Source organism: Girardinichthys multiradiatus, chromosome 19 (assembly GCF_021462225.1).
Source record: "Girardinichthys multiradiatus isolate DD_20200921_A chromosome 19, DD_fGirMul_XY1, whole genome shotgun sequence".
NCBI lineage: Eukaryota > Metazoa > Chordata > Actinopteri > Cyprinodontiformes > Goodeidae > Girardinichthys > Girardinichthys multiradiatus.
The window spans coordinates 14,164,772-14,178,082 of NC_061811.1; the positions used below are offsets into that span (position 1 = coordinate 14,164,772).

General features: G+C 38.7%; 1 protein-coding gene across 8 annotated transcripts in view; it reads left to right on the plus strand.

Annotated features, from left to right (window-relative positions):
* The window catches only part of fsip1 (fibrous sheath interacting protein 1), a 46,196-nt gene that overhangs the window by 18,448 nt on the left and 14,437 nt on the right, over nt 1-13,311 (plus strand). The window lies entirely within an intron of this gene.

Consider the following 13,311-nt stretch of genomic DNA (forward strand, 5'->3'; position numbering starts at 1 on the left):
TCTCTACGTAACACTAAAGGTATGACCATAAATCCCGAACATGATACCGTACATCACAAGATCGATGTTTAGAAGCTAGCATCAATCATCCCAGGCCGTGCACTGAGTCATAAAAACCTCAGTGGTAAAAAAATAAAACATTTTCTTTAATTCAGGCTTGTTCTTTGGGACATGAGTTTGTTTGTCATTTCATTAATGACATTTTGAATGAGTACAAAAAATGATATACTGGTTTTTTCCAACACCTCTCCCATTGGGCTTTGGTCAATGCTTCTTATTTTGCATTCTTCATTTTCTCTCTATTCGCAGTCTTCAGATGAATCAGGCCTGCCTGTCATTAAAAACATCTGTGTGCATAAAGCCTTAATGTACAGTACTCCCCACCTACTGTACCAATGTGTGGTAATGCCAGCACCACCCACCATCAGACAGGACTCTGTCATGAGAGTTGGTGACAATGGGTGTTTAAATGTGTGTGCCCACACTTGTATGCACCACAGATCACAAATACATATGTTAAGGGTGCTTTTTTTAAGAAGAGCGGCAACAATAAAAACAAACATATGGTGTTATGGTTTTAAGTCACTGTCACCATTTTGATTGCAGCTCCCCTAATTAGCAAGGCTTTGACCCCGTTTGTATTTGCGTGGTTACTGCAGCTGTGTTTTGCTGTACACTGACTGAGTATATACTTTGTTGTAAGGCTATGAGGTCACTTCGTCATACTATGCGGTTGTTGATGAGCACTCCTGATTTTAACAACGGCAAATGTTAAGTGAGAGAGCAGAGTTTTGGGCAGAGAACGCCCTTCTGGTCAACACAGTGTGGTCAATGGATTGTTTAAAAAGCCCTCATATTAAATAACCATGGGTATACTGGATTAGGATTCATGATAAAAATACTGGACAAAGTCAAACATGAATAGTGTTATACTTGGAGTAAGGATAAGACTCTGAAAAAGGATTCAACCTTGTTACAATGCTGTCCATCAGGGGATTCAATATTTTAGACAGTCAACTTATGTGTGTAATATTAGACAAATGTAATGTTGACAGTGGTAATTTCGTGTGGGTAATAAGTTCAATAATATCCCCAAAACAAGATTGTTTGGTAGTCTTGATTTAAAATGAGTTCAACCAGCAAAACGGACACTAGTGACAAAATCGTCGGCACCTATGTTGTCTGATGCTATTAAAAAAGGTACTGTGACATAGTGCATAAAACACTGAGGTTGGCTATAACAGTGAGGTGCCAAAGTTTGCTCATGATCGGTGATTTTATCCATGACAACCCTGAAGTATGCCCTCCTGCTATCTATTTGCCCCCATTCAAAGGATCTGAAACTTTGCACCTTTGTATGTTCCTTCATGGTGATATTGGTGGTAGTCTATGATCTCAGCAGCCTTCCACAGCAGGACAATGTGCCCTGCTGCAGCACAAAAAGGTTGAAGGTGTTGACATGGCCTCTATATTCCCTAGATTTTAATTCCAGTGAGTATCTGTGGGATGTGTCGGGAACACCTTCAGAGTTTATTTCAAGTACTTCCTCAGAACCTGCTGCTAATGTTTTGAGGCCTTAAACAACAGAACACTTTTAGAAAGTATAATTGAGACCAGAACTCTCATCTGTTATGGTGTCACAAGGGAACCTGCACAGTATTTGGCCAGTGGATTTAAAATTTGGTTCAAATTTTGACATTTGTTTTTTGGATCCTAATTTTTTGCTTTTTTGGCTTTGGAGCTTTTTTTTTTTTTACAGAAACATACTTTTGTTATTTAGATTAAAGCGTAACTGAAAAAGAGACAGCAGGCATTTATGTTATTTCTGAAAGGATAACATTTTGTTTTGCCAGAAGCATAGAGACCAGTTTTTCATCATGTATGGTATCATATTATGATATCATATTGCATCATATTGTACCATAGTATACTGTATCATATCACCAGTGTTGGGCATGTTACCTTAAAAAAGTAATTAGCACTAGTTACTTCTCCCAAAAGTAACTGAGTTAGTAACTGAGTTACTCCATTATAATAGTAGCTAGTTAACAGGGAAAGTAACTAATGCGTTAGTTATTTTCAAGTTCACATATGTCTACGAATTTAGATTTTTTTTCTAAGGTTCAACTAGCCAGTTGCATAAAGTAGAATTACATAGACAAGTAGCCTACTTACACTGAACTTTTAACTTTTTACTTCACATGTACATTCTTCGCTTTTTACCTCAAGGAGAATGCGAGAAACACAATCTTTCCCTCCAGACACGCCATTGTTGCATCTTACATCTGCTAGTTTGCCTGAGCACGGCTCATGTGTGCGTTTGTGGTTTTTGTGTAAATCAAGCACTGCCTCTGATTGGCTTACAATGAAAGCTTACTCTACCTTAACCAATCATCATCACTTATGCGAGCCTGTCGCCTCTCACTCCTCCCTTCTCCAAAGAAAAAAAGCTTAGCTCCTGTAGCTGTGAGCCACGACAGATGACAAGAGCTTCAATGAGTAGCTTTAGTTTACTAAACTAAAGCCCCATTAGCCCCATTTAATTGTTGGTAAAGGTAACAGCGTTGTAACGATGGAAAAAGTAATTTGTGTGATTACTCGTTACTGAAAAAAGTAACATGTTTATTTTAATGGCGTTATTCCCATCACTGCATCTCACATTGTACTCGTACTCGTCATATTCCGCTTCATCCGAGACCGGGTCGTGGGGGCAGCAGACTCAGTAGAGACACCCGGACTTCTCTCTCCCCAGACACCTCCTTCATGTCCTCTGGGGGGAGCCCAAGGCGTTTTCAGGCCAGCCGAGAGGCATAGTCCCTCCAGCGTAGCCTGGGCCGTCCCCTGGTAGGACATGCCTGGAACACCACCAGAGGGAGGCGTCTAGGAAGCATCCAGTGTAGATTCCCGGGCCACCTCAACTCTCTTCTCGATGTGGAGGAGCAGCGGCTCTATTCCGAGCTCCTCCAGGATGGCCGAGCTCCGCACCCTATCTCTAATGGTGCGTTCACACCGAACGCGGTTTCTGCGAGAGGAGCGGCTGATTTACATGTTATCTCTATGTAGAGGTGCGTTCAGGAGCGGAGCAGCGCGGTGCAAAGCACACTGAGGACGCGGCGCGGAAGGCGCGCCAAGCAAAGCGAGAGCGATGGACGAGTTGAAAAATCTGAACTTTTTCCTAAATTCGCATCGCGTCAACCAATCAGGGACTGGATGTGGCTGTGACGTAGGGTGAAAGACCGCAGCGGAGAAGCGGTTGTCAGTGAAGATGGAGGACCAGATCATAGTGGCGGTGTGCGGCAAGCCAGAGTCGTATGACTCAACTAATTACTTTTACCGAGACAAGTACAAAAAGGACTGGCCTGGTTATGTTTAGGCACAAATATCTTATATTTAGGAGATGTGGACATTAAAAATCGGCAAAAAACATACCCTCCGGTCACCCTTCTTATGAAGGGGGACCATCACCCCGGGCTGCCAGTCCAGAAGCACTGTCCCCGACCGCCACACAATGTTGAAGAGACGTGTCAACCATGACAGCCCGACAACATCCAGAGACTTGAGGTACTCAGGACGGATCTCATCCACCCCCGAAGCCCTGCCACTGTGGAGCTTTTTAACCACCTCGGTGACTTCAACCTGGTGATGAAAGAGTCCAACTCTGAGTCCCCAGCCTCTGCTTCCATCAGGGAATACATGACGGCAGGATTGAGGAGATCCTCGAAGTACTCCTACCACTGCCCGATAATGTCCCCGGTCAAGGTCAACAGCTCCCCACCCTCACCGTAAACAGTGTTGGCGAAGCACTGCTTCCCTCTCCAGAGGTGCCGGACAGTTTGCAAGAATCGCTTCAAGGCCAACCGGTAGTCCTTCTCCATGGCCTCACTGAACTCCTCCCAGGCCCAAGTTTTTGCCTCAGCCACAGCCTGGGCCACAGCACGCTTGGCCTCACAATACCCGTCAGCCGGCTCACAAGCCAACCACAGCCGATAGGACTCCTTCTTCAGCTTGACAGCATCCCTTACTGCCGGTGTCCACAACCGGGTTCAGGGATTGCCACCGCGACAGGCACTGCGGACCTTACGGCACCAGTGATACAATATCACATTGTATGATATTGTATTATGATATATAATACAGCGACAATTAAAGTCCTAACTTGGTCTGGACCCAGTTCACACCTTATTTTTAGGGACCACCTATCTGAACTGGTTTAGGCCCCTGATAAAAAGCAGACCATGCAATTTTTCACACTGTATCATATGTATTATAACTATGTCTCTGGGTATCTGTGATTTTCATATTTATTTTATACTACTCTAATAAAATTTTTTTTCTTGTTTGTAAGAGAAGGCAATTTATACGTAGTCATGAAAAGTTATCAAGCTTAATTTAGAATTTCTAATAAAGTTAGAGCAATCATAGCACTTTTATGCCTACAATTAGAGTAGCTTAGGGTCACAAACAAACGTAGGCATACATGTAAGTGCTATTTGTTTTGCTTATGAACTATAAACACGTATTTACTTATCACTAGTTGTTCCTCACCTTTGACTTTATCTGAAATTAGATTGTTGAACTCTTGCTGTATCTGTTCACATCGTATTGTGTTAATAGTATCATATCGCCAATGTATTACTTTCATTATTGTTGGCATATTGTTATATTGTCTTAACCATACCGTATCATATAATATATCCTTTGTATCATATTGTATTTTATTGTACCATATTGTAATGGATCTAATTGTACAGTCATTGCTTCATCGTGGTATTGCTTTTGTGTTGTTATCATAATGTAGCAGTATCATATTGTTATCATATTGCATTGTTGTTGTATCATCAATATTTTATCATCACCATTTCATTATCAAATAAAATTATGTAAAAGATCATAATCAACTTGGCTATATTGCACATAATAGTTTAATTTGTGAGCTAGAAATTTATAATCCTTTGATAATATAAACTTGAACGGCTGGACATCGTCACGGTGATACTTAAGGTGTCAGGGTTGTCTTGTGGCACGCTTGCTGTTTTTCACACAGCTAAAAAATAATGGCTGCCACACCCTTTTCCACCCTGTAATTCCAGCGAGACTCACTTTATTGTTTTCTTATAAACGCCTCTCCCACTGGTTGTATCCACAGCCACAGCTGGGTTAAGTGGTTCAGAGAGGTTTTGCCTTGTCATGTTTAAGATCTGCTTTTTGACTGTTCCACTCATTTTGACAGCCAATTGTGGATAATTTGGTCACATAGCTGTTGTCAATAAACTCCTATACTTATTCTTCTGTCTTATTCAGCCAAATAAAAAAAGACTATATACTAGCACTTGGACAGAAATCATATTTTTAAAAAGTGGTTCTAAATTTTTGAAAACATTTTCTATGACCTTTTTTTCTTATTTTCCCCCACTGGAAAAGTATAGTTTCATTGTAGAAATCTATTTGCTGTACAACTGTAAGCCAGACATTGTCCAGCATAGCATCTGTTGCTCTGGGACAGAGTTCTAAAGGATGCTTTGGTGTTTTTTCCCTCCAGATGCTTTCGATAAATATTGAATTTATACTCACATTTTACTTCGTCTGTGTCATGGTTTGGCAAAAAAAAAAAGTTATCCTATGTTAGCAAACCATGCTGGGTGGAGATCATCTTTTGAGCATCTCGAGAGCAACACATTGGATGTATTTACAGTAGTTTGAAATGATTCCAAATGCAAGATTCCAAATTGAAAACTTAAAAACTGGGACTTTAAAGGCTGTTCTTGTATCCTAATATTATTCTGACATTCTAAAATCCACAGGTGGTGTGGATATTTTTACCTGGCGTCACATTCAGTGTGGTTTTTGATTGTAAAATGCACCAGGAGGTTTTTATCTGAATACTTCAGACCACCCTCAGTTCTGAAAAATAAAGCATGTGTACACAGTCCAGATGACCCACAAGTGAATCTTCTAATACTTCGGGAATGTTCACCAATCACCAAATCAACAGGGATCCAAGATGCTGATGAAAAAAACATGACCTCTGTTGGAGGAAAAGTCAGCCTGGAGACAAACACATTTTAAATCTTGAGACCTTACTATTCACTCTCATTGAGCTCTATTAGACTGATTTGGTTTTGAAACATTTGACTGGAGGAATAAAGAGTTAGCCTTGTTTGTATTGCCCTTGGTTACCAAAGTGGCAGCTGATAGGCAGTACACAAAATGTAATGCATGCAGCTTTGTTGCAACACCTCTGCCTCTGAGCTTGACAGATGGATACGAGTCACAGCTGGGCAAAATGTCATCCAAGGAGACGCAGAAAGAAATACAAAAGAAAGACAAGTCAAGAGGCTCTTAAGTTTCTAAACAGCTCCTGCGCTCTCACAGGGAGTGCTCGTGGCAAGGCATGTGGACAGGCCTTGGCAGGTAGCCTGGGTCCACGTGGCACAGCCAGAGCTCCCACTATAGTTCACAATTTTAGAGACGGAGAGAAAAACAGAGACAGATAAAGCAGGAGAGGATTGTGTTGTTCCAAATAAAAGCAAGCATCTCAGTGGGAGTGGGTTTGTTGGAAGCATTGAAAATGGAGCAGCTCTTACGATGCTTTGGTCAGCGCCCTTACACAAGTTTTCATATGCATGTAACTTTTTCACCTTTTGTCACTTTACAACCAGATTTCCATGTTTTCAGGTTTTATGTTATAGATTAACTGAAAGTAGTGCATAATTATGAAATGAAAGGAAAATGATAAATGTTTTAAGCTACAAATACAAATCTTAAAAGTGTAGTGTCCATTTGATTTCAACCACCTAAGTCAAAATTTTCTAGAGCCACCTTTCCTATAATTACATCTGCAATTCTCTAGGAACCAGCTTTGCCTACCTAGAGGCTGAAGTTTATGCCCTTTTTTTTCTTTTACACATAACTCAAGCTTAGTCAGATTAAATGGAAAGTGTCTAAAAGCAGCAGTTTTTAAGTCTAGTCAAAGACCTTTGCTTTAAATAGTCCAAACTTTGACTAGTCTACTCTAACACATGAATATTCTTTGACCTGAACTGTAGCTCTGGCTGTATGTTTAGGATCACTGTCCGGTCGGATGGGAAACCTTTGCTCCAGTGTCAAGTTGCTTTAGCCTCTTGTGTCCAGTAATTCCTTGTGTTTAGCTAAATCCATCTTTTTCTCAGCTCTGACCAACTTTTTTGTCATTGTTCGAGAAGGGCATCCCCACAGCATGATGCTGCCACCACCATGGTTCACAGTGAGTTTAAGATGCTCAGTGTTGGTTTTTCTTCAAACATAATGTTTGGGATTTAGGTCACAAAGTTAAGTTTAACTCTTATTTGAGTGGAGAACCTTATTTCCCATGTTTGCTATGTGTCTCCTTCATGGCTTGTGACGAGCTGTAAATGTAGCTTCTCACGACTTTGTTTTACAAATGGCTTTCTCTTCTATAAAGCACAGATTTGTGCACAACTTATAGATTATCCCACCTGAGCTGTTGATCTCTGCAGCTCTTCCAGAGTTAGCATGGGCCTCTTGACTGCTTCTCTGATTATTGCTGTCCTTTCCCAATGCGCCAATTTAAAAAGATAGCTATGCCTTAGTTAGGGTGCAGTTGTGCCAAACTGTTTCAGTTTTTTGGATGATTAATTGCACGGTTTTCCTTAAGATGTTTAAAGCTTCATATATTATTTTAGCTAATCTAATCCTGCTTTAAACTCCTCCACAACTTTATCTGCTGTGTTGCTTGGCCTTCATGATCATGTTTATTCAATAATGTTCCCTAACAAACCTCTGAGGCCTTCCAACAGGGTGACACTATTTTACTAATTAGGGGACTTCTAGGGATATCTAAAAAAGTGGGGTGAATGCATATGCCTGACACACTGTTTAGATTAGTGTTTGTTTAAAAATAAAAAAGAACAATCCATTATTTTTCTTCTGCTTGTTGGGCTATCTGATAAAATCCCAATGGAATACCTTGAAGTCTGTTGTTGGAATGTGACCAAAGGTGCATATCGGTGCTTTACAAGGGACTGCAATGAATCAGTTAAGAAACTGGAAAATCAGAGCTAAACAAAAACACAATATCCTCACTGCTTGCTTTTTCAGGACTGTGGGACTTAATGCGATCAACAGAAATCGTTCATAAAACAAAGGCCCCCACAGACAGGGCCAGGGGGCCAGTTTGTGGTTACTGCACAGTAAAAAGAAATGTGAAAAATGTTGGCTGGATTCCACCTCACTAAAATGTTTTCTAAGGAAATATCCAGACAAATCTTTTCCTTTCGATAGGTAGCTCCCCTACATATAAAATATGAACTTGACATCTTAACTTGATTTGATGTGTTTGACACAAGTAGTAGCATTTATGACTTGATTGTGGGCGTTTGTTTGATTAAAGCAGGCTGCTCCTATTTACCTCGTTTTGAAGGTGTTAATGAGGATATAATGTTGTTCTTTCTTACCAAGTAAAATACATCAGAAGTCCATAACTTCGCCAGCAGAATAAAAATACATGTTTTTGTAGGATGCACTCATACAAGAGAACAACATAAACAAATTTCTTGTGGTGTTGCTCATGTATCTGACATGGATCTGTATTAGAGGACCCAGCTGTTATTTCTGGCCAGATGCACCCCACATTGGAGGGAAAGAGAACCACCAGGCAATCAATCTCAGTGGCTCCCGCCACTAAAAAATAATCCAAAAATCATATTATTATACTCGCCCCATAATTATGTGATTTCTCTGCTGAGCTTTAGATGTCCAATATTTGTTTTTGGGTCGGATTTGAAGCATGGTGTTTGGAATTTCATTAGTTTGGACATCAGCGGCTGATGCATCAACTGTTGCAGCTGTTTTACCCTGAAAACCACTGACAAAATCGATGTGTAATGCTTTGTCTCTATTTGAGGTCAACATATGAAACACAGGATATACAGGGATTAATGATTGCCTGTGTTTTATGCCTCACATGTTCAGTGAAATGTATTGAAAACATTTTATCAAGAGCAGTTATTCATAATTTTATTCTGTCCTCTCCTGGCAAAACAAAGACCATATTTTGATAGTTCTTGTTCGAACACATTCATTGTTTCTTTCTACTTAACTGATATACAGTCATAGAGCTCATTTGGTTCAGTAACTCATTTCACAGTGAAACACATCATATAGATAAATTAAAAATAGGCTGCTGTTTCTACACTTCTATTACTGTTAATTAGGATGATTCTGCTTACAGCTAATAAAAACAACATTTAAGAGTAGAATATTACAATCAGACTGTTAAAGTTTTTTTTTATACTTAAACTGATAAACAAGCTTCATTAGAATGCACATTATAACTGATTGAATATGGCTGTATTTGTATTTAAAGTGCCCCAAAAGCGAAGTAATATTTGTTTTAGGATATTTATCAAATGTCTGTGCACTAACGTGCACTAATCAATATGTACAGAGCTTTGCAGATTCATTATTCAGTATTGTGTGACCCAAGTCCATCACAGATAAAATTGTACCAATACTGTCCAAAATGGACAGATAATATTACATTTTGCAAGTTTACTCAGAGAAAGTCTGTTGTTAAAAATCGCAGCTAACTTTTGTATGTTTCTTTGAGTTTGTGTTTTAGTTTATTTTTTCAAGACCAGTTAATGTCATGAGAGAAGAGATGCATTGCACCAGATTTTAACATAACTTCAATCTGTAGTCCTTAAAGTAGATTTAAAAAAAAGCCAGGCATCATAAGATAGATAGAATTTGATTTTCATTTGCTGTATTTTTGCGCTTAGCCTTTGTCCATCCAAATTTATTAATATCTTCTGACAAAACTCGAAAGTGTGCTTGAGCTCATTTGGAAAGGTCAGATCAAGTGCATAAATCAGTCCAAACAGCATGATGAATGCCATGACGACATTACTGAGATTGTTCAGAACTCCAGTGCCTTCAGTGACAACCCCCACATCCTCTGGCTCCTGAACCTCTTCTTGTCTGATAGTGTAAATACCCAAGACAGTTGCTGCAATGCAAATGTTCTTCTTATGGTCTTTATTGGCAGTTGGTAAACCAACTATAATGGTGCAATACAGCCAGCAGCTGGACATTCTGCGAGATTTTCTGAAGAGGGCGGACCGTTATATTAGTAAATAATTTTGTGTTCGTGTAACAAAGACTGTTTCGAAAGTAAATATTTTAGATATACAAAAATAATTAGAATTAATGCAAAGCTGAAGTGTTGCATTTAGGTGGAGTAAATAAAAAATGTTTTGGCTCAAAAAAGCGCTTGAATCACTTTTTTGAGTGCATGGTAACTTTGGAGGAGCTGCAGAGATCTTCAGCCCAGGTAGCAGAATCTGTAGACAGGACAACTGTTAGTGATGCACTCTTAATTTATGAAAGAGTGGTGAGAAAAAAGCAACTGTTAAAAAAACAAAAGCCTTGATAAATCCCATTTGTAGTTTCATCACAAGCCACATAGGAGACGCAGAAATCATGTACCAAGAACATGAACTAGTCAGATGAAACCAAAATTGAACTGGGAAATGGGAAGCTGGTCAGGGTTTTTAATGGAAGATGGATGGAGCTAAATATTTGGGGATTCTGGATGAAATCCTATTGGTGGCTGCAAAATACTTTCAGACTAGAGCCAAGGTGCAGCTTCCAGCAGGACAACAACCCTAAACATCAACCATTACTTGTCTGTTTAATGCCTACCAATTTCCGAGATCGATTGAACAGTGTTCAATGAGATGTTTAAAACTTGTGATGTGGATTTTTTTTAGGGCTGTCAGAGTAAACAGGGCTGGATGCACACCACACTTTCAGATTTTTCATTAAAAAGTCTTAGTGTCTGCTGAATTTTATTTTATTTTTTTATTGTAAATAGTCAACATTGTATGTCATGTTTAAAATATGTACTATATAATTTGATATTTGTTAGATTTGCTACAAACAAAATACTGTTTATTCTTATGCTGTTTTATCAGAATTGTTAGAGGGCATGAAGTTGTGGGTTCGAATCCAGCTTCCTGCTGCCACGTGTTGATGTGCCCCTGGGCAAGGCACTTTACCTCAAGTTGCCTGCCGACCTGCGTATCGGTGTATGAATGTGTGCACATTAGTGAGTGTGACTGGGTTAATGTGGCTCTAGTGTAAGCGCTTTGAGTGGTCGGTAAGACTGGAAAAGCGGTATATAAGTTCAGTCCATTTACTAATTACATAATTTCCTTTATACATTTTAAATTTTGCATGCTGATGTTAAGATTTAGCTTAAAGCACAATTGTTTAGACTCGGAGAGCAGCAAGCATGGCTAAAGTAAATTTAGGACATTAATTCAACCCTGTTGGTTTGTTTTTTTTTAAATATAATTTGCACAACGTGATGTAAGTTCCTCAATTTTCTGATTCCGATTTTTTGAAACGTATTTAGGATCGCTGCCATGCAGTAATAACGAGACAGATTATTGAGGTTTTTAAAGACTTCTTGCATGTGTTAGGAATTATGATGTGATAAGTTAGACAAACAGAATACGGCGAAGTCATACAGACCAACTTTTGTCATATTAAACTATAAAGAAACTCTTTATGTTTCAGCTTGTGAAAAGTAGGGGAGCTATTGTTTCCAAATTAAATAAACTTTCTCTTGCAGAAATTTGGGCTTTTTTTTAGCAACATGCATTTAGTGGTTTGAGGACAGTGGTAATTGTAGACCTTAATTTTTATTTTTCCTCATTGAAAGGCCTGTGTTTCTCACTCTGGTGCATGGCATGAGTCTGATCCTGTTGTGGTCCTGTCTTTAGCCATGTAGGATGTGTGAGACTTTCCCAAAAGGGTCCATGAGCGAACCTCTTAAAAAGACTCCTAGGATAGAAGCTGTCATTATTTCCAATATGGAAGACAGGAGCCACCTTTAGATGAGGCCACACACAGACAGTTGTTTTGGAGAATCCTCGTTTTTGCCAAGATTTTGATATCCTTTATCACATTGGTGGCATTCTGTTGCCCAAAATTTATGTAAGAGCATGAGGTGACATCAGCTGAGTTGGACGTTTTGCTTTATAGTTTGGGCAGAAACATTCAGTCTACTCTATATACTTTGCTAAATCCCCCCCCGGGTTTAACTAATACTACATCCTATCATAAATATGTCATAACGTATTTCGACTTTCTGCAGTTCAGTCTGTAAAGTCTGCAGGCTGCCGATGTCTTCAGTACCCTACCATTAGGTCATATGCAAGCTCTTATTGAGATATCAACATTCGATGAATTATCCATCAATTTCTTCATTATTAGATCACACACACGTCTGCCTGCCATCAAGGCTAACCCTAGCAGATGAAGCCTTAAACCGTGTGGCGCTGAACTGACACTCAAGAACAGTTCTGTTGTTTGCAACATCCTCTGACTCAACAATTTTTTCGTTTTCTTCTTTCGTCAATCAGGAACCACATTACATCATCTGTTGATTCTTTTATGAAGCCTTAAACATTGGTTTTCTCCATCTGGGAATTTTCAAACCCAAAGGTTAACGTGTGAAAGAGAAATTGCTACGTTATTATGTTTGCTTGGTAACTTGGTAAACCTGCAGTCTGTATCCTCGTTTTGGATCATAGCTGCTGGGAACAAAGAGCCATCTTGTATAAATAATCAGCTGTAGCATAAACACACGTATAAAATGTGGTCTAGTATGGCCACTAAAACCAGTGTCTGTCTGGCTGTCCAAATTTATTGAGTGCTTTATTTATAATCAGATTCGTTGTCCATTATACTCAGTTTATTTGTTTTTTTTTTGTACTGTACCAATATTTTCTAATACTTTTAATAAAAATTCAATTGGGGCCACATTTACACAGTAAGAACTGATATATTAAACTGGAGTAATTTGAGGGAACCTCTTAAATAAATAAATTTATTGACTAATTTATTGAATATTTATCCTGACTGACCGAAAAAAGATAAGTGAACATTAATACAGTTTATTTTTGGAATATATTACAAACACGTATAATATATATAAAAAACCTGATAAGTTACTGAAACAGAAATTTCAGGAAATCAAATAATTTATTTATATTTATAAAAAAAAAATAAAGCACCTAAAGCAACTCGAGATGTGCAAAAGCAACAAAAAATGAAGTTGTAAATGCTGACACAAAACATTAAGAAAGCTGACTTAAACAGATACTTCAATACTTGCAGTTAATTTATTAATACAGTTGCTCATTAGTTTTCTGATGGATTTGGTTATTGTATTATTGTTTTATTAGGGTATCCTTTCACGTTTACAGTTTGTAATTTGTGTTTTTTTTCTCTTTTTTTGGCCAT